The sequence below is a fragment of the Haliaeetus leucocephalus genome, unplaced genomic scaffold (genome assembly GCF_000737465.1).
Source record: "Haliaeetus leucocephalus isolate CR32 unplaced genomic scaffold, Haliaeetus_leucocephalus-4.0 Scaffold848, whole genome shotgun sequence".
Taxonomy (NCBI): domain Eukaryota; kingdom Metazoa; phylum Chordata; class Aves; order Accipitriformes; family Accipitridae; genus Haliaeetus; species Haliaeetus leucocephalus.
Window position 1 is genome coordinate 7352171 of NW_010973284.1, and position 25972 is coordinate 7378142.

Sequence of the window (25972 nt, forward strand, 5' to 3'; positions counted from 1 at the left end):
AATCATTTTAGTCCCTCTAGAATGTGTTCGAAAACAATTTTACCATTTCAATTTTTTGTCAGGAAAATAGATTTCCGGCTTTTTCTTTTTTTTTTTGAATATTAGAGCTTATCATAAAAGTATTGGAAAAGGATATTTGTATCAAAGTTAAGTCTTTCTCTGCAAACTTGGTGATTTATATGAAATTTTTATCAAAGACGGGGGGAAGTCAAAGAAAGCGTTTCTGTAATGTCCTTACACTTTTTGGTTTTACAGTTACAATATTTGTTATTTCAAAAGAATATTGGATGTTATAAAAAATCAAACATGAACATCAAGATGAAATGCTTCAGATTGTCTAAACAAAAGCTTTCATAATTTTGAAAATTTAGTTTTATTGGAAAATCCACATTTTAGCTCCTTGAGGCCAATTTGTGATTTCAAAATGTTGATTCCTTACCATTTTATTAAAAAAAAAGTTGATTCTTCCAACACTTAAGTTCAAGCATAACTTTACTACAGTTGTATTTGAATTAGGGTATTTACAAGGGTAAACTCATGCACACATACTAGTGTTGACAGGATCAGGGCTTCTGGTAACTTGCTGACACCCAGTGCAACCTATAATGCTGTACAATGCTCGCTTTATGTACACCAGACTTTGACCTTATTCATCAAAATACCCTTCTGACTTTGCTCCAAGGGCTTTTATGTTCTCTGAAGACAATAAAAATTCCCTTTTATGACATTACAACTTTAATTTCAAAGTGTGATGAGTGAATGTGGTGGTGTTCCCCTTATTAAGGCACAACGAGCTTGTACGCTGTGGCTCAAATTATTTTTACTTGGGGTTTACATAACCCTGGTACAACAACAAGCAGATTGGGGTCCAAAGTGCAAACCCAGGGCACACGCAATCTAAAACCCCACCTTCCAAAATGGACGATGACTTTGACCTCTGCAGCCATAACCCACCGGGAGCAATTCTGACGCTACGACGACTTCTCCGCACAGCAAAACAACCGGCTCTGCGGCACGAGGAACTCTTCCACCAGCCCTCAGATCCCGGAGTCACAGGAACACAGACATCTCCCTTTCACCTCTTAAAACAAGATTCTCTAGAACTCATGGATGCGATGAAGCCTTTGAAATACAATATTCTAGCAGCGCACAGACAACTGATACCGAAGTGTCTTTTGGGGCAAGGGGGTGATACTGATCCCTGAATTTCCAGTCACTGGGGAAGAAGAAAAAAGAGCCCAGGGCTCCGTTAAACCCTATCTTGGCTCCTTTAATTTTAACATAGATTTACTCATGGGGGCTATTTATTTTTTTTCCCTGAAAAAGATGCTACTACAAAAAAAAAAAAAAAGCAGATTGCCATTATGAAAAAACACACATGTATAAAGCTACACAGATGCTCTAGCTCAAATTTTAAACATGCTAACCTCCTCAGCACAAGTTCGAACAATGCCGATTCAGTTCCAAGGCCAAAGCTGTGTTACTAATGCCTTGCTGGCACCGCTCTCAAGCCTACCTTCCTCACAACTGGCAAAAAGGATGCTTCCGCTGGGATAATTTATACCAGTTTCCCTAAGGAAATCCACTGTAACAGCAAAAGTGCTGTTTTGCCAGGATAAGCTATAACATTTATGCAATATTTGCCAACATATATATATATTTAACATTTTTTATGAAAAGCTATGCCTCTCTGCAATGCTGTTCCACTGACAATGATTCTTTGCACAGATTTGGCTTGGAGTGCTGAGTGGAGATACAAAAGGCATTATTATATGAGACTGGGGACTGGCTCCAAGCTCTGTAGAAGTAATTGAAAATAAGAAATGCTGAAAATCAAACTCAAAGCATGTACATAATCCAGGAAAATGTTGCAAATGTTGCAAACCACTTCTTTGAACAATGGAAGCAACTCAGTCCTGAACTAGGTCCTCAGCTGGTGTGACTGGCACAGCTCCACCAAATTCAGCCATGGTATATTGGTGTGAACGCAGCCCTGAAAATTTCCCATTTGGGGGGTTTGTTGTGAAATTTGGATGGAGGCTACCTGCTATCTCTGGGCACTCCTGCAGTGCATTCAACTGCTATGAAAAAAATGAGATTCAAGGCTCCTGGGACCTCAAATATGATGAGATGAAATCAAAGACAGAGATGTGACCCCAAAGAGGGCATCTCTTTCCATGTGAGAATGACCTTTAGCTCAGTGTGAGCGAATTAAAAAAGAACAAGGGAAAGGATGAGGGGAAAAGATGGAAGAAAGCAGTCAAGATAGAAGGGGCAGATGGTGGACAAATTCAGGGGAGGGAGGAAATGGAAACAAAAAAAAGAAGGGAGAAAAGACAAGGCAGATTAAGAAATAGGAATCAGAGGTGAAGGAGAGAGGAGGGGAGGGATGGGCAGTGATAAAGGGAACAGGGTTAAAATGAGCAAACAGAGAAGGCATAAAGAGACGGGTTTGGGTTAAAGGAGCAATTGCCCTCTGGCAAACATACTGCAGTGTAAATGGAAACACATATGTCAACAAGGAGCGTCCTTAGATGGGCTGGAGAGGAAATAGCTTACTTGACAGTGAGCTTCTGCTGGGAACCACCACAGCCTTCTCCCTCCACTCCCCCGCCACCCCAAGTCACTCCTTTCTGCAGATGCTGATGCCCCCATCTACAGCAAGACATTGTCAGAGGGGTTCCCCAAACCCAGCCATGACTCCGTGGGTAAGCTCACAGCTATTCACAGCCACAGCTGCTACCCGACTTCACCAAGCTCAAAGCGAGCTGCATCACAGCTCCTCAAGATATAAATACACATCACATTTTCACAGGTAGCTTCACACACTCTTGGACTCAAAAAAGAGCTTCAGAAAGAGCTGATAAGCAGACATGAAGGTCTCCAGAGCTCTTAAAGCTGAGTTCAGTACCTGAGCTTGAGTCCTTCAGGAGCCCCAGCCTGTGCTTAAGACTAGAATCCTTCATTTTGCTGCCTGAATTTCATCAGTCAGGACCCAAGTCCCTCAGAAGCATCTTTTCGTGGAAGCTAAGCTCACATAAATAATTTTTCCAATTCCAGTCAGGCTTTTATGTGATCCAACCATCCAGTTGCACCTTCAGACATTTTCCTGAACATTTCTGGTGCTTTTGGTCTTCATTCTTCTTCAAGAGAGGGCTTAGGGAGGATGGCAGCATGACTACAATAAGAACTATGATCTTCTTCCATAGACAAGGGGAAAATCCCATGATAAAGGAAAAGGATCCAGCAGAGAGCTCTCTGCATAGACAATCATCACTGCTGCCCAAGCTTTTGTATGGTTGCTTGGGGTTTTCTGCACTTTTTGGACATCTCTAGTTGGGGTCCCACACATTCAGGAAGGCCTATTTCGTAAGTGTTGCCTATTACACCAAAATCTCCAGATACATTGTGCATGCACAACAGTACTATGTTTCCTCACGGCATTGGACCTTAACTGCCCAGGGTTTCCAAGTGGCTCAAGATACCCCAAGAGAAGCATCCTGGGTCAAGAAACTCTTTTTTCTGTGCTAAGGATTCAGTCTCTTTGGTTAATGGGATTTGTGCATACTCGTTTCTGTGTCCAGTGGCACAGAGGGAAGTGAAACAACCTAGTATTTATGCTCACGTGCCTTTTTTACGCCCCGCAGCATATAACACAAGTCCGGGTCACTGCTCACCTTAGTGATACCTTATTGCAGTGCAGCTGCTTCTGCTCCTGCCTGACAACAGCCCATGTCAACACAAATGCTTTTATCCCGGTGTTAGTACAGCCGTAAGCAGGGTGTTAGACCACCTTAAAGACCCAGTAGGGCTGCAGAGATAATGTATTGGTATAGTCAAGCTCTTAGACTACTACAAAGTTAATCTGTGCGCCATCAAGTTACTGACAGCAGATCTATTAGCTGTTAAGCATGTTACTGTGGAGAAGCTGACACATGGTAACTTCCACAGCGCTAAACTCCTTACAAGGACACGTTTAATACACAGAACATCACGTGTCGTGGGAGGCTGTTCCCAACAGCCATTCATCTTTCCTCACTTGTGCTGTTGTGACTTCCCTTTGAAGTGTTAAGAAACACTTTTCAGATATCCTCCATCACTTTGTCAAGTACAGATCACTACACATGTGACCAGGATCATTAATGTCTCTACACAAAGGCCTTTTGTTTATTAAAAAAAAAAAATTCCCTTTAAGTATGCAGAATCCGACTCTTTGCATTAAGTCATGCTTGAAGATGACACAGAGATGAAGGGCTTCCTGTAGCCATAAACTCAGAAGATAGATGAAAGTTCAATCACAGACACTGAATCTTTTTGACATTTGAACATTTCTACTCCAGAACACATGACAATCCTTCAAACAACCATGTTGTTTTATTTTTACAAGGACACCAATTAGCCTGTGTTGTTTAGATTGGTAATACTTGCAATGTATAAACTTTCTTAGCACGTGGCAAGTGAAAACAAATAACTTCCATCAGATATGCATTTTCTATGTCAAAAGGGTGAAGGAAAATTAAATGACATTTCTGTAATGAACTGCCTCTAGACTTCCTTCCCAGAATTTGGAGAAACGTTCAAAGGTAGAAGCAGAAATGTACATATTGAACCAAAAATAATTCTCCAGTGAGTATTTTCTCCCAGCAAGTAGTGTTGGTGTAGCTATGATGGTCTGAAAATAGAGGGACAAGGTTTCTAGACAATAATCTTTTCCTGGATCAGCTGATATAGCTAAAGAAAACAAGCTTTGGGCACACAGAGTTTTCTAAATTCTGTTCACACAAAGGGTGTCTTTCCTTTTGCACAGCCTTGATGCCAACTCTTGTACCTCTCCAAGCACTGAGGTTTTCCAACCGTTTTCTCTTGCTTTTCTCTGTGCTACCAATTGCACGAGCACTCCTGAGAGAGTGGTCTAGAAGTTCAGGAGACCTGGGTCCAATTCCCTTTTGTCACAAGCTGCTTGTAAGGCTTTAGGAAAGCTACGTGACATGTCTAAACCCCCATTTCTCCAGCACCTACAGAGCAGGCTAAGTGCCCTCTTACCCCAGCTATAGGTAAGGGGGACCAGGGAGGCAGCAGTGCCAGATGCAGAGAGGTGCAGACAAGCAGATAAACCAGCCTACGGTGGTGCAAGCACCACAACGGGAGATGGGACTCAGCTCACCTATACCGAGAGCTCTAAAATGGTGTACCCGGACTACTCTGGTCTTCCAGACCACAGCACAAGTCCTCTCAGGTACCTGCAGTACTCTTCTGCTTAAGGTGCAGATGCCTCACCAGGCTGCTGAGGGAGCCAGAGGAGAGGAACAGAAAAGATGCCTGGAGGTGGAGTGAGTCGCAATCCCTATGTTTTTACGTGATTTTATCTCACCGCTGAAGTTTCATCCTACTGCTCTGGAACTCATCGACTGACTTAAAGGCGTTGCTGCACCAATATGCAAGCATGCATCTCCTTCCTGCACCACAATATAACAAATAATTTCCTTTAAGTCAGAGAGAGTAATCTAATTCTTCAGGAAAAGACCAGCATTACTGAATTTTAAGGCAATAGATATATCAGAAACTTCTGTGAAAGGGGAGCTAGAGAGCTGGGCAGCCACTGAATAACCAAGGAGTCTAATCATCACAAGCAATCTGTACAGGTCACTTAAATAGCCTATTTTCCGAGCACAAAATATTGATCTCATTTTAGAAAATATAACTGTGTTGTGGTCTAGAACTGTTTCAAAGACAGATGCACAGAGCTGTTTGTTCAGTGTTCTCAATCCAAACAAACAATTGCATACTCTTACCTACAACATAAGTCTCTCATCTTAAGACTCTGGCCAAGAAAAATATTTTCCTAGCTAGTTTGTTATGAAAATGTTTGAATAAAAGAAGCAACATCAATAACTTATGTAAAAACTTCAACCTCTAATCAGCTGAGCTTTAACAAGGTTTGAGATAACAGCACATGCATTTTGCCAAGAGTATAAAATAATCATAAAATATTATAATTGATGTGCTGTTCTGGTTTATTACATCTCACAAACCAGATAGTTGATTACACGGAAGAAAACATTTTGGACCTTGTGTTAACATATGGTAATAATTAATAGCCATTATTTAGATTTGGGGAATTTTGGTGAGGGTTTTTTGTTGGAGGTTTGTTGTTGGTTTGGGGGCATTTTATTATTTTAACAGCCTGTACAAATTTGGCCAAAGACTCAAATCTCTCTGAAATAAAATAAAACTATTTATGACACAAATATTTGGCCCATAGTGTTTTAAAGAAGTGGAGATAGCAGAGCTTAATTCCTGTTCAAATTAAACCCTCAAAATAGAGAGGAGGAAAAAAAAAAAAAAAGCCCCAAACTGCAAATAAACCCTTGACAATAAGTTACACCAAGTTGTTTCCTTTTTGGAAGGTAGTGAGCTGCAAATAATTGCTAATAAAAGGTTCACTGTGTTTGGTGAATGCAAATCTTTATTTAGTGGCTGCAGAGCAAGTCTTTTTCTTGCTCTCTTGACAGTTTAACTACACGCCAACAATATTTGCTTAAAGTCTTTGGCTCCATTAATCTCAAACCCTGCTACACAGATTGCCAAAGCTGATGACAAACCCCAGTTAGCATGGATCATCTACTTGCCCATGACAGTATTTTTCCCATGACATTAAAAGGATGTTTTTTTCCCCAAAGAGGGCACAAGTCTACAGATTCTCAAGGTTTGAAAGGATAAGTCTATGGCTTAAGGTGACTGATAGAGATAGCTGGGGACTACACGGAAACAAGGAGGAGGAAGAATACCCTTGCACTCTAATTGGCTTTTTTGTTTGCTCACAGTTGCTTCTAATATGGACAGATCTCCATAAGAAAACACAAAATTAGCACCTGTTAGGACAACTTAACCTTCAGGGAGAAAAGCAAACATCCTTGGGTTGTCAAGATTTTGAAACAAAGGTTACAAAGAAGGTGATTTTTTTTTTTTTTTCCCCTGGATTGTTTTAACCCCTTCTTGTAACACGCTGCAGCTCATTAACAAAAGTCCACCACTGATTGTTAGTGACCCTCTTCTGAAATATGGTACATGAAGCAGCGCCATAAAATGTGGGACTAATTAATATCATCATACCCTGAGCATCAGATGGGAAAAGTATGTGCGTGTTAAACGTATTATCAAGGGAAACCGAAGCACGGTGAGAAAAATAACGGCTTATCCTCTGCCTCCTCATGACCGGCAAAGTGAAGAGAAGGCATTTACCAGTTGTCTCCATTATGAGTCCTACAACTTAGTAGAGAAGAGCTTGAAAGCAGCACTGCTTTAGCTATTTTTACAGTCACCCTCACTAAAGTGGCTGATGGGAGGCAAATGGGACTGGTTCATTCATGTTTGGGCAGCCAGAGCTACAGTACAGGAACAGGGGATTGGAAGAGATGCCTTGGCTTTGTCGTTCAAAGTAACCCTGCCATTTAAACCCTCATGTAACCCATGCAAGCTCCACTGTAGAGGAGCTTGCTCTCCTGGTCCCTACCTCTTCAGCTGTCAGCCTGGTCTGGAAGGTCCCATTTATCATGGACAGACGCTCTCGTCCGTCCAGTTTGGATTTCCATGTGACCATAATAGCTTCAGTTGTTCCCGAGCCAACACCAGCCCTTCTCTAAACTCTCTCAGACCCCCATGGTATTTATTCCATGACTATGTTCTCCCCACCAGCTGTGTTGGGAAGCGGGATGCAGGCATTAGCAATGGCCCTCCTCCAGCCCAGCTCAGCAAGAGCAGCACCACCTGGAAGATGACTGTTCTCCTCTCCCCACCACACAGCTAGACTTCTTAAGGAGGTGCGATGATGGTCTGTTCCCGCTTGCTTTGCTGAGTAACACACAGCTCGGCTCCCTCTCCAGACAGGAACACAATCCAGCAATGACTTCTCGCTTTCTTCTTGAGAAAAAGCTTTTCAGAGCCAGAAAATTTAAAGCAAACCCAGCAATTAAAAATCAGTTCTGTGTCCTTTTTCCCGACTCGTCAGCAGGTGTTTTGGCCGAAACCACAGCTGTCTTGACCGAGTAACTGTGTCACCTATCCCAGAAGCCTGCTCCTGCAGGCAGATGCCAAAATGCTGAATTTGGAGGGAAATACAAGAGATCTAATGGAAAAGCTGAGAAAGAAAACAGAAGTACTTCCAAATGAAAGCCGCAGTATTCAGCCACAGCTCTGGACAATGCAAGCAGGGTATGTATTACGTATACCTGGCTAACAATAGCATCACCTTCATCACCCTGCCCGTGGCTCGTTCTTGATAGATAATGACTTGATTAAGCTAAGGACTTCAGTGAAACTATTCATATATGAAAGCATAAAGCTGGCACAGAACTCTGCAGGACGGTGACCGCAGCAAGTAAATCGAACTAAAGTGATTGTAAATGAGCTAACATCTTTCACTTAACACTGCCTCCTGTTACTCTCCAACAGAGGCACCAACCTTTCTCTCACTGGAATCTTCCACTTCTCCATCAAAACCACAAGCATCTCCCAATTTTTCTACACTTTAACCCCAGAGGGGTTCACACTGTAGCTAACGGCCTCCAAGAGGAGCGTAATAAAAACTGAGTGAGTCTTTGTTCTGATTGCAGATTAAAGGGAACAATCCACAGTACACATGTAAAATAGCTTTCCCGAGTTTTCTTTCCTCCCCGCTTTTTGAATAATCGGTATCTGCATGCAAAGGTTCAATGTCACCAAACATGAGGCTTATGTACAAAAGCACAAGATCCTTGACTAAAGCACAACATACTTAACAGCTCAAAAGCAATTGTTGTCAAACTTGATGGAATTGTGCCTGGCAATCGTATTTTATTGTTGTTTGTACAGGGAAGCTTCAGCATTTTCTGGGCTTTTTTTATTCCCCCCTTTTTTTTCCTCTCTTTTTTTTTATTTTTTTTTTTTTACCTTGGGGAAGTGGTGGATATTTGATGAAGAAACTCGAGCTCAGGAGTTCACGGCCATATTTACTGTTTTCTCCAGAATGTATATATTTTATACAAAGTACAACCCAGGTGTTCAGAAGAGAAACACTTTCTATTTATTCAGGTAAGAATATAGCCCAAGGTCATATAAAAGCTTGTCACTGAAGTTTGCACTGACTGTGGTGCAATAAATAAAGGTCCAGTTTGACACAGCATTGAATATTTTTGTGCTCTGCACCAGGCTGAACCCAAAATCTTTACAAGAGAAAAGGTAGGAAGGAAAAAAGAAAGAGCCCTGAGGCCACAATTCCTCTAGGATGCAAGAAACCCAGAATCTGCTCCTTCCACAGCAAGGTTTTAAATTTTCAATCCTCTTCAGCCAAGAAAAGGTCCTTAACCACCTCACCACCCTTCCCACGGCCTCTCCAATGCAGGCACAGAGCTTTCTTGCCAGCTGGGTGAATGACACGCTTATCTTCACCCCTTCTTTCTAAGGGTCCTTTGGATAGAAATATACAGGGAAGAGGAAAGACAAAAGACACACAGTTTAAAAAAAAAAAACCTTCACGTAGCAGCACTAGGGGAAGGGCCGTGTCCCTCTGGTAAATGATTTGGGGAAGGAAGGGAAAGCAGGACCCTGGCAGGGCTTGCTACTCCCATCCTCCATCACCAGCACGCACTGGGCGCACAAGTGATGGACAGGGACCGAGCAGCAGGTTTCAGCGCTGTAACAAGCCCAACGCTCACCAAGGGATGCCCTTCAGCCCTTCGCCAGCACACCACCACCTGAGGAGACGTGATCTGGGCCACCCCATCTGTACAGGCACGGCTTTCACAGCGGAGAGGACATTCCTACCCCAGCAGTACAGAGGAGGGTCAGTGCCCGGTGCTGTACAGCGCACCGCCGTGCCTGCCCAGGTAAGATGCTCCTCCAGCAGCCACAGCCAGCAAGGAAACACCTCCACAGCCTGGGACGAGTGCATTGCCCTGCCTGAGGCACAGACGAGGGCAGAGGGGCAGGTGGCTGAAGCTCTGCAGGCCAACAGGAAAAGGAGTCCCAGGAAAGCAGGGTTTTGCTTTCCAGATGGAGTCGAGCACATCTGGGGAGGCAGCACCTCTGGGCAGAGGGGCTTTTCCTCCGAGTCGGAGCGCTACGGAAGTGACACCCTGGAAAGCATGCTGCACGCATCTTCTTGCGTCTCTGCTGAATACGCTGGGAAGCATATGGCATGTCCACAAATGGCAGTTTTAAGTAAGTTTTGGGATTTTTTTTTTTTTTTTTTTTAATGCTGGGATCCTTATCTGGACACCAGCTGTTTATGCACATGAGGGTTTAAAACAGCATTTCTGGCATTAGGAGCAACAATGTAGTATGTGTTTCTTTGCCTTAAAAGGAAGAACATATACATAGAGGTGGCCAGCTAAAGTAGACAAATGAAAAGACCTAGATAAAGTGAAACATGTGACTAGAAAGCTTTTCTATCTACCAAGCAATGACTGCAAGCTGGGACTACCACATATCCGGGTTATGCTTTATACACTCCTTTTTCCCCCCTAGAAATGGTAATGTGGACCCAATATCACATCAGCAATTTCAGAACGTCCCTCAGCCTGAGGAGATAAGTGAATTTATTTCCTCTCCAGTGCATACGCACTAATCAATATGATCTATGTGCATATGTTCTGTGCACTATAAATCCTGCATAGCCAGTACCTATCAGACATACTATACATATGAGTATTTCCGTACAGGATTTTCTGTATGGAGGGAAACCTTAGCAATCACTAAGTCACAGCCACACAGCTGGAAGGGATCTCAAGACATCCAGTCCTCCTTACAGCAGTGTCCCTATCTTCTTCCCTTCCCCACCCCCAAGCTCTCTCATGGTTAGATTAAAAAAAAAACAAACAAAAAACCCCAAACACACCACACACCAAAACTTCCCGCTTTTACAATGAGGAGATAAAATGGAAGTGCCAAGAGATTCATCCTAAATTTCCGGGGGTGTCCATGTGAACAGTGATTCCTGGTGTCTACTACTACGCTCAGATCACTCCCATCTCCTTGCACCCTCATGACCTCTCCCCAAGTGGCAAATAACTTACCAGCCTGGGAGGGCTCCAACTGCAATGTACAGAGTGAGCATGTGCATATGGACACACATACACACACATTTTTATATATGTGTGTACACACACACACACACACACATATACATATATATATATATAAATATCCCCAAGACTTTGGGGAGAAGGAGGAACAGGGAAATCCCTCCTTTCATCTGGACCTAAATGGGAAGACCTGGTTTGCACTGGAAGTGAGATTTCAGAAACGTAAGGAATGAATGGTCTGCTTTGTCTCCGCAGCTTTGATATATCAGTTCCTTCAGTGACAGACTTGTTAATCTTTCCAATGTTGCTTTTTCAAAAAAGACAAACACAGTGGATAAATGCGAAGGGCCAACCACATCCCCTCCCATAGGAAGTCTCGCCACATGGGCAATTCTTCCAAGTAAAGAAAACAGCCCACTTTATTTACAGGGTAAATCATTTTGACTTATCTTGCAGGGGTTTGCTCATAGCAAACTGACAGTTTCCCCCTGTTGCACAGTAAATGGTTGACGGGGAAAATGTTTTCCTTCCCACCATGTAGAAACCACCAGCCAGAAGGGAGGAGGGGTCGGGGACTTCATTTTTCTAATACTCCATTAATGTTCTCCTAGCTGACAATCACTGCAAAGGCCTGAACTCACCACTCCAGGCAGCTCGAGCAAGAAACCTGAATCTCTACAGGGATTTTTAGCTAAGTAGATCAACTCAAGTTAGAACTTTTGGTCTTAAAGGGTAAGGTAACCATTAAAATGATTTCCAAGTAAGTGCTGTTACTCTAGGAAAAAAAAAAACAAACCACCAAACACACACAAAAAACCCCTCCACACACCAACAAAAAACAAAAACCTAAAGTTTCTCCTTTTTTCTTCTGTTTAAATCCTTGGCCTCAAAAAATGGTTACATCTTTGTCACCTAAAATGACAGGACAGCAGGGGTAGGAACTTTTTAAAGGTGTAATATTCCCAAGCAGATTCACTAATTTCTTTCATATACACTTTTGTCCACGATGATCCACCCCATCTGCTGGGTTTGTTTGATTTTTTTTCTTAATGTACAGAACACAAATAAATACAAACCCAAATCTGGATATAATGCAAATTGCTATTTTCTTGCAGATGAAAGTTTGCAGCTCAGGGATGTAATTAGGCCCAATCTTTATTCTGTGGGAGTCAGTGAGGTCTTAAGACACCACCTTCAAAAAGTCAGCCCACTTCACCAGCTCTGATCCAGGTTACATCAGTAGCTACCCTGGCTTTTTAAATCCATCTAGCCCTCCAAGCGCATTTTCCTTATGCCACCTCATAAAACAAAATACAAATGTTAAAATGACCAAAAATCTGAGGGGAGGTTTGGACTTCTTACTATGCCAGGTGAGCAACAAGAGCGACACCGAGGCAGCATAGAAGTGGTGCAGGGAGTGTATTTGCTGAAGGTGGGCTCATCAAAAGTGGGAAGGACAGGTGAGTTCTGCAGCTCGGAGCAACGCTTAGATGGGTCGCCTTTGGGATTGAAAGAGGAGAGCATTCCTCCCACCACACTTGCACCACCGTTTCATCAGCATAAGCCACTCCACAGAGACTTCGTAAATGAACCTATTCAGCTAAATTGGGACGAATTACAAGTGCAAAAGTCAGTCTTGCTGATTTCGACAGTGATTGCAACAGGATGCAAGTATGTGCTTAAGCGTATTCCACAATACCAAGCTAAATAAACCATCTAAGATGCCAGTCGTCGCACAAATAACATGGAGAAATCCACCAAGACTTTTAGATGCCCTACACACGTGCACACAAAGAGCAACAGTGGCATTTTGTAATCTTAATACAGCAGGTTAAGAAGTGTGCATGTTCCACATCCCCAATAATGTCTTATTTAGGAGAGACATCAATCAAGGCTAGACCCCAGGCAAAATCCATGTAATTGCAATGATTTATACCTTTTGACACTCTGGTCTGCTGACAGTGGAAAGACAATATGCATCAGAGCTTGCTGCAAATATCCACTAACACATTTTTCTGGTTTTTGGGGGGGTTAGAAATATGAAAACATATGTTCTGATTTATAAACTGCAGGTCAAACATGCAGGTGTTAATGGCTTTTTCCCTGAGATTTTCAACTCCAGCCAGACCTGTGTATGAACGACCAATTAAAAAATAGAAAATAGCACAGCATAATGGTGTTCCCATCATCTCATAGTAACAAAATAGCACAGCAAAATTAGAAACACAGACATTTCCACCAGGACTCAACCTCCAGGTAAGAAAACAACTTGGGATTCTGCTCAAATCCAACAAATGCTTCTGCTTTGACCTTAAATGGTGTGATTTACAGTAATAATAAATATTTTAAAGACCTTTCCAATTTAAATGGCTGAAAGTTGAAAGTTTTCACTAGTACAGTTAGTTGAATGATTAAAAGTAACTATAACCCTGCTGGTACTAATGAAGGCTGCACAAAGGTTCAGATTGCCTAATAGGTACATTTTTCCTTGTTTTTTTTCCTTCGCTGTTCTAATATTCCCTTTGGGTCCCATCTGCACAGGTAAATTTATGATGTTGAGGATTATCCTGAAATACGGGCTCTATCTACACTGGGCTAAAAGCCCAGGCAGGTGAATACAAGCATATCATAGGATCTGGTGCAGTTCGGCTGTCCCCACGCCTGGTCATGAGCATCGTGCCCCCCAGGGTTGGTGTAGGTTATAGGGCTTCACCACTGCTTACTCTGCCAGTCTACAAGCAAAAGGGCCATGGCATGAAAAGATCAATCCAGGGCCAGGACTCATCCTCTGATTTTCGTCTGTGGTTCCATGGAACACAGCAACAACCACTGTAGGTGCTTTCTAAGCTATGGCCAGAGAGAGTTGGTGCCCAAGGACAGCTAAATCTCCCCTTTCTTAGGTGAAGCTAATTTTGGAGGACTGAGCTGCTCTCTGGAGGGTTTTTCTTTGCTGTCTAGAGAGGAAACCCAAGCTATTCCAACCAAGATGCCACAGCAAAATGCCTGCACAGGGAAAATTCAGGCTTTTAGGCCTGAATCACGGGGCGTGACATGAGAACACCTTTGCCTACAAGTTCCTGACTTCCAATCTTTTGCATGTAACACGTCCACACTTCACATGGCAAGCACCGGTGTCCCCGAGGTTGCACATCAGTCTGCAGCTGCTTCAGGTCAACGCTGCCCCGCTTACGGCCCACAGCGCACCAGAAGACTTGCACTTGTGAAGGCGCGAAAGAACCGTAGAAGCATGGATGCGTTTGCTGGAAAAGGCACCTGGACATTGCCCAGCCCAACCTCCCCCTTGTAGCAGGATTAGTGCCAACAGCAGAGCAGGCCAGCCACTAGCTGAGGCTTGAAAGCCTGCAGGGGTGACAATCCTGCAACCCTCCTGGGTACCTGCCTCAGCACCGCACCACCACCCCGAGCAAAGCATCTTTTCTTATCAATCTTGCACGTTAAGAGAAGACCAATGCATCCAGATGTACAAAGTACAAATGAGCATTTGAATATTAGCCTAATTTTTCATTGCAACAGGAGGCTCACGTCACACAGACACAACTCTTTGGTACTTATTGGGTTTTTTGGTTTGGGTTTTTTTGTTTTGGTTTTTGGTGTTTTTAAGGCTGATTAGTCCTTCGGTTTACACAGGCTGAGAAACACTGCCCAGAACTGCCTGAAAAAAAAGTCCATACACCATTTCTTCCTGTTTTAAAGAGTATTTTCCCACCAGGTAACATAACTTATAATTAAGCCAAAGATTTGTAAAGATGGCAAGTCAATATTGCCTTGAGACCACAGAATTGTTGAAAATTATTGTTTTAATGGGGATTCAAAGTGGGTTTGCATCATTATATCAATATATAAATCAGCTACATATTTTAAAAAAAAATTAACCGGCCACATAATTCCCAGCAAGTCTAGCTTCTAGCAACAGTGTCATGAAGAAAACACCATCGTTTTCAATCCCAGTAAAAACATGGTATATGTGGTAGAAACTACAACCAAAGAAAGCTAGAGAACATCCTTTAAAAACATTCCAAACATCTTTTTTTTTTTTTTTCATGCCATGAGAGATGATTTTTTCTATTTCTTGTGAGGCACTCTGCTGTTTTGCTTATAATTCCTCAGGGACTACTGACCTCATGAAGAAAAACAACCAGGACAGAATTAGCCTTTATTTATATATTAATAGTTCTACCTCCAGCAGTAGCAGATACAATTTTGAGTCAAAAATCATAATTTGTGAGTGTTTGGATAGCAGCACTCCTGCAAAGTCGTGGTAGCAGGAATTGCCGGGGAAGGCTGAATTGTGGTTGCCGATCACTGCATTTGTTAATGATTGGATCCAAAAATTAAGCGCATACTCCAAAACCGACGAAAGCCAGGAAGATCCTTTGCATTCCCTAGATTTTATATCAAACCTTAAACAAAGTAGAGTCATAGCACAGTGGGGAGCACCGACAGGGAATGCAAGACAGCAAATCTCTTCCAGCGTAAGCTCTCTCAACGTTATTAGCTAACGGGATGGTAGGGGAGGCTTTGGGCAGGACTGGATGTCCAAAAGCCCCCCTCCCCACCACTGCCATCTCCCCAGCGCGGGTCAGTTTAGCAGGTGACCGATCCTTGTCCTCATCCTCGGTGAGAGGTGCGGTCCCTCTGCCTCCGTCCCTCCCTCCCCAAAACACCCCTCGCGGGGCTGCGAGAGGGAGCCTCCACCCCAAGGGCCAGCAAGGCGGTGAAAAACGATATGAATCCAACAGCAAAATCAATATTTGGTCAGGCTGAGGGGGGAACTATCGATTCTTTTCTCATGATATCCATGTCTCCTGCACTTCCTGCTTCTCCGGGGCACTGGAAACTCAAGTCCCTCCTAGACCAAGGGTGGCCAGGCTTTGACTCTGCAACATCTGTACCTCACAAGAAGTTCACGTGTGGTCTCCCAGGCCGATGCTCATCCACTTGAGTGGCAGCAGGGACGTGCTGGTACAAGGGCTACCGGGTAAGCTGGGAGGAAGCGGGACAGCAGGAGATGCTGAGGGCAACGATGCTGGGTCAGCGCAGGGGAGCACCACGTGGAGATGCTGCCAGCTCCTCTGCCCTATTCCTCACAGCCGTGTGGCTATGTCAAGGTTTTAGCCTCTAACTTTTCATTCAGTCCCCCACATCCATTTTCTCTAGTCTTTCTTGCTGTCCCTCTCTCTGTCCCAAAAGTCTTATGTCCTGGGCAGAGACAACCATGGGGCCCACGCAACTAGGGCATCCAGGAATGGTTCCCAATCCTCACATCCAGGAGCAGTACCTGGGCACATCCCAGCCTCATATCTGGGGACCCTCATCCTAGCTCCAACAGCCCTCAACCGAGCTCCAGATTTCCACAAGGTATGGGAACTGAGGGATGAACAGCAGCGTTCATCACAGGGGAGTGTAAACACAGCCAAGACTGAAGGCTGTTCTCCTGTGAAGTTGATTAACACTTTCTTCCAGTTTTTCCCAGTATCCCCACCACTGGGGGCCTCCTCACAGGTAGCCATGGACAGTACGTCATGACAGCCAACACGAGGGACAGCGAACCAAGAGGGAAATAAAGCCACACCACTGTGTCACTAACAACAGTCAGTTTAGCATCTCAAAATCTGGCAGTTCTTTTCCAGAAAAGTTACTATTTTAAGGCTCTTCTTCCTTTGAGAGAGCTAGGCTCTCCCTAAAAGTTACCCTAGATAAAGAGGGGTTTGCCAAACCACACACTGCACTGCTTGGTGCCTCCGTTTGTTCACTTGCAATAGTTCTAAATGACTCTGGAAAGCACCCAGGAATACGAGTATGAGAAGAGCACGGGAAAGGTTTCCTCCTCTTTCATCAAAACATTTTGCTCCCGGGTTTAAAAGCAATACTGCTCGCAGCAGAAAGGCTACTTTTAGCCAAGGCTTACAGAAACCTACCAGATGCCTTGAACTCCGGGACGGAGAGTGACCAGTGAAACTTTCAACTTCTTGCTTGGGCAAGACACCATTTTCTCTGGAGCAAGAACGAGGCAGTGAAACAGCTGTCCACACACATACCTGCCTGACACCCATAAACCTGACCCACCCTGAACAGCCGTGCATACACATCGCAACAACTAAAAGACTGCAGTGCACAAGTTGTCCTCTCCAGGGAGTGCACAGGGAGGATCCCCACACTGCCACGTTCACCTAGAATTTGAGCCCACAAGATAACCAAACCTCCTCAGCCATCCACACGTCACGCGCGTTAACTCCTGACCTGGCTCAAACTGGGATTATTGAAAGCCCTCAAATCCTGCTCTTCCGTACAGTCTAGATACAGGAGAAAACAGCCCAGCTGGAGCTAGATTTTGCCTCGTGAGGTCTCCAAAGGCATCCCCAGGCTTTGCAGGCTCTTGGCCTCTCTCATTGCTCTGCCCTCAGCCAGAAGGACCTGATGGAGATGGAAGAAAGCCTGAACTCAGCCCTGCTAATGCACAGCAAGGCATGGGAAAGCAAAGGACATTGCATTAGGCAAAATAGCGCATGGAAGGAGAACACGAGCACGGCAGCAAGAGACTCGCCTAGGAACATCGCAACCACGACGCCACCAGGGTTAGACATGTTGCTGAGAGCACCAGGTGGCACTCAGGTGCTGCAGTGGCAGGGACAAGAGAGAGCCACAGTGCACAGCTCTACCTCCAAAAGCCTACTCTCAAATGAAATCAAATCAGCAGGCACCTGAACGAGAGCAGCTCCCATCACTCATCGCAGGAACACGAGCAAGCCATGGCCGCAAGTGTCCTTTGCGGCTTGTATCTGGCAAAAATTGCCTTGCAAGGGTTTGGGAGAGTCTATAGAGAAAGCGCTCAGCCCTCAAAAAGACAAATATACAACGGAGCTGGCTAGGTGGTGGCTGCCCTTGTTAAACTTAATGGAAAAACAACTTGTGCAAACCGAATTCCCTCGCTAACCTCTTCCCCTTGTTGAAATATTAAACAAAAATAACTTCTCTTTTTATCTTTGAGCCAGCGGGACAAATTCATCATTAAAGGAACTTCACTGAAGTCAACAGGGATATATTTGAGATGAAGAAATGAATTTGACCTACTGCGTTTTGTGTCCTTATGTTCTAACTAATAACTAAATTGCACGGACTTTTAATCAACAGAATCTGAAAACCTGGCCAAAGTGGCTTGCTTTCTTCCCCCAGTGTCGCTATCTGTACTTTCACATTGCTTTCTCTTTAAGTAACTTTGGAAAACAGGTATTTTCAGCCAATTTAATCAATTTTTCTCATGAGTATATTATCAAAATCTTAACATACAGTTTTCATAGAATATTTGCTCCTGAAGCAGAAACTAAGAAGTCAAAAAGAAATGTTTCTATTTAAAACATTTAAAATTTTACCAATTCCCACATAAAAAAAAAGTTTTGCGGGCGTTTTAGGCACACACGTTTCTTAAAATGACTCCAGCCAAAGGATGCCTAGTCTGATCCAAGGATCTCCGTGGAAGATGCATGGAATGAAGCAAAACAAAGCTGCGGCACAGGAGGAGAGCTGAAACACTCCGTCCCAGCACACCGAGGACTCTTTCCGCGGAGCTGGAGCACACGCTTCTTGCCGGGCAGAATACGAGGAATTCGGAGAAAGGAAGAGTTGCTAGCGGAGGAACAGGAAGATGATGAAATATAGAAGCTACCGAAGCCGGTGTTAGGTAGAAGACGCATTTTGTGTCTCGCGTTATATTGCCTGCCAGTCGATTACGGTGCAGCCTGTATAAACACATCATGCGTGCTCTGACAGGGAGTCGGGGTGAAGCAGGGTGTCAGGGTAAAACAGAGGATAATAAAATCACTTTAGATTTATTTCTCTAAATTGGAAACTTCATGCTTACACCTGACTAAATCATCAGCCTGAAACTTTAGCTCGACTCCCACAGAAAAAGTATGAAACCTTATCCCATCTTTGTTTAACAAAGGCCAATCAAGCTCGCCTAATGAATTCTGCAGATGTAGGCGACGGGACGCGTTTGGCCATTTTAATTCTGCAGGGCTTCATCAGACCTGTCTCTGACATACCCATCTTACTCTTTAAGCGACAGAAGAGGTTTCGGCGCTCTCGAAGCCGGGCTGCCCCACTGCAGCCCACGGGCAGAGTGGACACGTGAGCATGTTATCAGGCATTAGCCACGGCCTTCATAAATTCTGACAAATATTAAGGAAAGCATCGCAGGTGGCTGGCGGCGGGGGCTGGAGGATGGCAGTGCTCGCCCCCACTCCCCCCCAGCCTAGCAGGAGCAGGGCACCTCCGCTGTCGTCCCACCTCCAGCAAGTCTCCCTGCTTGCAAAGTGCAAAATGACCTTTTTTTTTTAAAAAAAAAAAAAAGTCTAGCATAAGGAGCTGGTTAAAAAACAATAAATCAGTGGTGAAATGTGGATAACAACCTTCTCTGTAAAATCAACATGGATTGTGTTCCTGCAGAGCGCCGTCTGACAGGCTGGTTGAAGCCTGACTGCTTGCAGCCAGATTTTTTTTTTTAATTTTTTTTTTTTTTTTTTTTTTTTTACAAGCTGGAGGAGTATCTTGGATCAGGGGGAGGCAAGGAGGTCTCTTCCTTTTGTACATGGTTCTGCTGTGTTAGAAAATCAATAAGCAAGGTCCTGACCTCAGCATAACTTCAGACATCATTCACAACTCCTTTGAATCTCTTCCCCCACAAAAACCCAATTTTCTTTTTAATCGTGCACACCAGAGGGAGTGCTGGCAGGGAATGGAGGTCTTGCCTCAATATGTGGGCAAAACCCATTTGCACCCATCTTTCCAGACAGGTAGAAATCAAATTAGAAGAGGAACGCACCCGGGGAGGGTGAGGGGAGCAGGGTTAGCTGAGGTAGAGCACAGCCCAGCAGGAAATGCCAAAAAAGAAACCATATGGAGCGTGGAGGTGCTACAGATTAATATGAGAATTCCCAGTATTTTTTTTTTTTTCTCAGAGGGGAGGGCATCAAAAATAAAATGTACATTTGTTTTCTCCCTTCTTTTAGCACTGGGTTATTTTCTGTTAAATCCCCTTTTTAAAAAAAAAAAAAAAATGCTTTGCCACACGTTTTCCCTCCAGCCGACTCCTCAGGCTGGCTAAATTGGGTGATTAAAATATAGGAAGGCCTCCAGATTCCCCTCAGGACTGTTTTTAATATCTGTAAAACTGCCACTTTGTCTTGCCAAGGTAAACACCATCACATGCAGTTCAAAGGTGAGCAAGCCTAAATGTTTCCCTTCGCCTGAAAGGAATCTGCCTTGGGACCCCGCGGGCCGTGCCGGAGGGGGACGTGGCCGAGCCCGGACCACGGCGCAGTGGCCGGAGAGGCATCTGTGTACACAACGCTAACTTCTCCCACACAAATACTAAAAATTTCTCATTAAAAATTATTGCTGTGTCAACATGTGAGGCCACTCAGCCCCCAATCTGGAAAAGATGTTCTGTTTTTTTCTTGCTTTTGCTGGGAAAGCGGCGGCAGCGGTGGGGAGGGAGGGGGGAGAGGGATGGGACGTGAGACCGGAGTCATCTGCTGCTGACTTTGGATCTCTTCTTTCTCCCTTGTCACTCAAGTTGAGATTTCCAACTGTTCCACTTCATCTATTTTAGTTACTTGCTACCCAGATTTTTTCCTCTCTCCTTCTTTGCTCCCTATCGCAGAGCTTTATATTTCCCTCACATGGCTGGGCTGGCCGCGGCACTTGGCGTTACTTTAAATGGAAATGCAATTTTAAGCCATCTCTTTTGTCATAGTGGCTGCAGTGCCTTCAGAGCAAAAGATTTGCTGTTATCTAGACCCATCTACACAGATGCAGCCATAAATTTGAACGTGCTCTGCCCGTGCGCGATCCCTTCCACGGGTGGCCAGGAATCCATAGCAAAACAGCACAGAGACCAAATATCTGACCAGAGCCAGCGAGACAAAATTTGCATCGAAGCCCCATCAACTCAGGCTCTTAATTCTGCCCTACAACCTTAGGCATCTTCATCCAACGGACAAAACCAAAAGTTTAAAAAAAATATGCTTTGTTATCAAGCAAGGTGAAGGATGGGAAGTTCCCCCAGGGAATGAAAAAATGGGATGGGGTGGAGAGGGGAGGGCAGGGAGCAGTACGGTCGTGTACTGTAAAACCAAGCAGCCGCCCCTGCTGAAAGCATCTGTCTCAGGGGAGGGCTGGGTGGGCAGCCGGCGCGCCCCAGCCCTCCGAGGGGCTCCCGATGCCCCGCTCCCCAACGCCGTGCCGCGATGCATGCGGGTTTGTGCTGAGACGACATGAAATACAGCGACGTGTAATTAACCTAATGTAATGCTATATATCAATAAGTTAAAAAAACCAACAACTTGCTTTGAGGTCAGGCACCCACACATGCAACTCAAACAGTGGAGACCTAATCCAAATTTATTGGAGTTTGTAACAGCTGGACTTATGCCTCTAATACCTTTTAAGTGCCTCTTTTAACAGTGAACTGAGTGTGTCTTTCATTAAGGTGGAGTTGAAAGTATGTTAAGTTCATAAGCATGAAAATAGCCATTTAGTTCTCTTGGAGATTAATTCTGCCTTCAGTTTACTCTCATCGAACCCCATTAATGTCTGGGATTTGGTCTTTAGCGTCCCATTTGCATAAGCTCTGTTTATTATAGGGCCTCTCGGTAATGTGAAAGTATTAAAATATTTCTTTCCCAAAATATAGAGGCATTAATCTTGGAATCCTCCTAATGTCCTTAATTTGCCATCAAATCCCACAACAGGAACAAATGCGCTTTCTAATCAGCAATCTTTTCTCGCTTATAGGCCCTGATCCAACAAGCTTTTAAGCAAACAATTTACTTTAAGCAATGAGTAGTCATACTGGAACCAATGGAACAGCTCGTGTGTTGTGATGGATTGGGGCCATAGAAAATTGCCTTGATGAAAATGTCAATGCTCCCAAGAGCTGGTGAAAAATATATTTTTATTATAAACACACAGAGGAACTGTTTTGATCTGAACATTATGGGGAACAAGCTTTGAACCAATGCTTTTTCACGGTCAGACCTAAACAGAAACTGAACACCACCAGGTTGGGTGACAGTTTAAAAAGGCAGCCCAGAGCCAGATTGATGTTTGTATATAATGAAATTTAGTATTGATGTGATATGGACACTGTCCAGCCTCTACGACTTGTTAGGGCAATGTACAGAAAATGTGGAGAAGATAAAAATCAAAGGAGCACAAGGAAAATAAGTCTCAACACTAAGAGGAACCATTGTTTTGAGGAGCTATTTTGCTGCAAATGTTTTGAAGATAAGCTACAGCCAGATGTAAAATACAGAAGTGACGATGATGTCCGAGCACCATGCGCGGACATCTACCATGCCTGAGCTTAAGTCAGCAAATCGAAGCTGGGCCATTGACCAGACGTGAGTTAATAACTGGAGGCAGGTTCACAGAGCCTTCACAAAAGGCTCTGTCCCCATGCCAGTACATGCCCATGGGCACCAGGCAGCATGTAGCCAGGAGGGTTTGGGGCAGAATCTCCATCTCCCCTGCCCACAGGTGATTTCAGGTAGCACTGCTCTGTGGCAAGGCACAAACTCTTACAAGAACAGACATTACATGGCAGCAGGTGGGACTGCCAGATAAGGAGTGATAACAGACGGCAGCTAAACTCCAGAGACCGGCACCGAGTTAATCCCAGATTCCTGCTGCAGCGGATAGGGAATCACCTCTATTCTTTTATGAATATCATATGTCCATCTGTTTGCTGGATCGCCATTGTGTTGCCTGCTCTATGATCACCAGGACTTACTCCCACCAGGAGCTAACCACATACAGGTCAGAGGGTTGATGACAGCCCCAGCTGGCCCCATTCACCAATACCTAATGGACAACACAGGTGTTCTTCACCCTGGAGGTTCGCCTTCCACCACTCCCAGCTTGGCACAAGGGGCAGGGGGCCAGGAGTCAAGCCAGAACGAGGAACCTCATGGCAAATGAAAACGCGGGTCCTAAAAGTACAAGGGAGACAGGGAGGAGCACTTCTGTGAAGCAGTGGGAGCCCTGGCTCAGAGACAGCGAGGATCTGCATAAACCAGCCAGAAATGGCTTAAACTAGCCCAGGTTTGCTGCTTTTTTGGAGCACACCACCTGCAAACTCTGAAAGGTACCTTTGCACTGACACAGCTTCTGATGTTTTCCATGCAAAAAGAGGACAAACCAAACAGAACTCTGGGGAACAAAATTAACCACCTTTTCTCACACCACTGCAAAAAAAGGAGTCACTGCTGAAGAGATCAGGCAGCGGATTTCAAACAGACATTATCAGCAGAAGCCTTTACTGGGGCTATAAAAAAAAAAGGACAAGACAAATTCAATGCCAGACCCATCACCGATTCAAACAGAATAGAACCTCCACCCCACCACGTCGCTGAACTTCCAACACGGAGGATGTGTCAGGGGAAGAATCACTGTACTCTCATTTTTCCCCGATTATCAGCAAGCAGACCCAGCCACAGGCATGGCACTGGGTTAGACATACTGTGGACTGACCTAGCACGGTGCATGGTACATTTACACCTGGGAAGACAGCAGTCCCTGGTAAAGAGGTTTCCAGCGTGCAGCCTTTGAGCAGGTCACCGGGATGGAAGGCATCCCAGTAAGCCCACAGCCTGGTCAACCAGCCTCCCACTCCCAGAGGAGAAACCACAGCCTGGAAGTGGGAATAGGAGTGGTACCAGCACCACAGGAGAGAAATAAGGAAGGGGAATCAAGGTGCTAAAAGAAGAGGTGAGGTAGAAGAGGGAGCTATGTCCCATCAGTACCTCCACACTGGATGCCTTTGAATGTGGCAAGTTGCTGGACCAGGGGGAACCAGGCTCTTCACCAACTTCATCCGCAACAAAGCCACATCCTGACTGCAAATCTTGCAAATCAATTATGCCCACAGGTTGTTGGGCTGCAAAGGCGGGGGAGAGGGAGTGAGTTTGTTTTGCTTTTCTTAGTAAACCACAAGACCATTTCCTAGCACGTTATCCCAAGAATGACAGGCAAGGCCAGGGCTGCCGGGTGCCCAGGAAGAGGCTGCCAAGTCCCAAGGATCACCATTGCTAATTGGCTCCTCTGAAATGAGCGTGACAGAGCGCCACATTTTCTCACCCGCGGGTTTCGGGGTTATATTTAACCGGCCGAGGCAGAATTAAATGTCAGCTTGGCTGGAAGGGGAAAAAACAAAACAAAACAAACAACAACAAACAAAGTGAGAACTTGTCATTAAGCCGGGGGGGAGTCAGCACTAAGTGCACTGGAGACGATGCCCACACACAGGGCTGGCAGGCATGGGCAGCCCTGACAGCAAGAAGGAACCGAGGGATTCATCCCCTTAAAAACACATAGTTTAGATTCAGGTTGTTTATTTTGATTTGTAAGCGACACAGGGGACTGGAGAGAGGGGAGACAGATGGTGGGAACCTTTATCCCTTCTGATTTCTCTGCTGGATATTCCCACCCCCTCAGTTTGATCGCAGCCAGGCTTCCACATCTAGCAACACTAAGGGCAGAAACTTCCAGCAAAAAGGGGATGGGGTGGCAAAAAGACAGGGATAGAAAACTCCTCAAACATCTGGAGCCACTGGAGGAAGTTCAATTCAGCTGGAGCACAGGTCTCTTTGGGGATGATGAAAGAGGGTGGAGGAGGAAGAGGAAGGAGCAATGCCTCCCCTGCACACAGCACCCACTCCAAAAGAGCTGGCAGGGCTTCAATCAGCAACGCACACCCAGTCCCTGGCATGGGAAGAGCAGCTCCAGTCCTCCACTCTCCTGTTCCCTAAACCATGGGTTCAGGCTGACCTTGGGGCATGGTACCAGCCAGAGCAAACACCACCCCCGCTCCTGCCTGCTTCCTACCTGCGTACACAGAGGTGGAAACAGCCCTTGGTACAACTCTCAACAGCACCCGGCCCCTTCCCCTTCAGGGAAGCCAGTATCGGACTGTCGGAGAACTCAGTGGCCCCACTCAGATACAGCAAAGGGGATATCTACCCTCTGCCAAACAGGACGATGCAGGACGTGCAAAAAGACAAGGCACATCCAGCCTGCTTTGGTTGCTCCTCACTTGCTTTGGTTCAGGGATGAGAAGAGGAATATATTACCGTGTTCCCTCTGCAACCCACATAATACGGACCCTTCTCAGGTCAGGTTTATGAAGGCAAGAGCAGAACTAACAAAGGGGGGAGGCTTAGACACACACCCCCCCTCCCAGATCATACTGGGCAACACCAACTTGGTCCCACTCCAAAGGCAGCTGTGTGCCCCATCCGGGGTCATGGACTGGGAAAGGAAGAGCAGGATCACAGGGACTAATGAGGGGAGTTCTTAAACCATGGGAGATGCACGGCTTCACATGCATTAGCTAATAAGAAAATTAAAACTAGGAGTACAGGTATGGTCCTAATTTTGCATTACAAGAAGTTTTCTTTTCTTTCCTTTCCTCTCCTCCACCAAAAACTACTGTTTAAGCCAGGTAGTCTCTTCCTCCTCCCATTCCCCAAACAAGAGAAAATGTCAAATTCTAGGAAAGTAGAGCTACTCCAGGAAACCAAAAGCATCTTTTCCAAATGCAAGGTTTTGGTTTCCAGTTTGGAGTGAAGTATTCCAAACCAAATTGAGTTTAAAATGATGCTTTTCCAAGTCAAAATGGACATTGCAAATTGAATAATTTGTTCTGAGGCAGTTTAACCTCAAGAGGAGAATGACAGAGTTAAACTTCTTGGCACCATTGCATCAGAACTTCTTATTCAGTGGAAACAGGTTATTTTGACTTTTTCATCTTAACTGGGGACCAAAAATTTCAAAAGCCCAACAAAATGTTGACGCATCCAAATTTCCTTCAGGCTGGCAGGTCTATTTTCTAA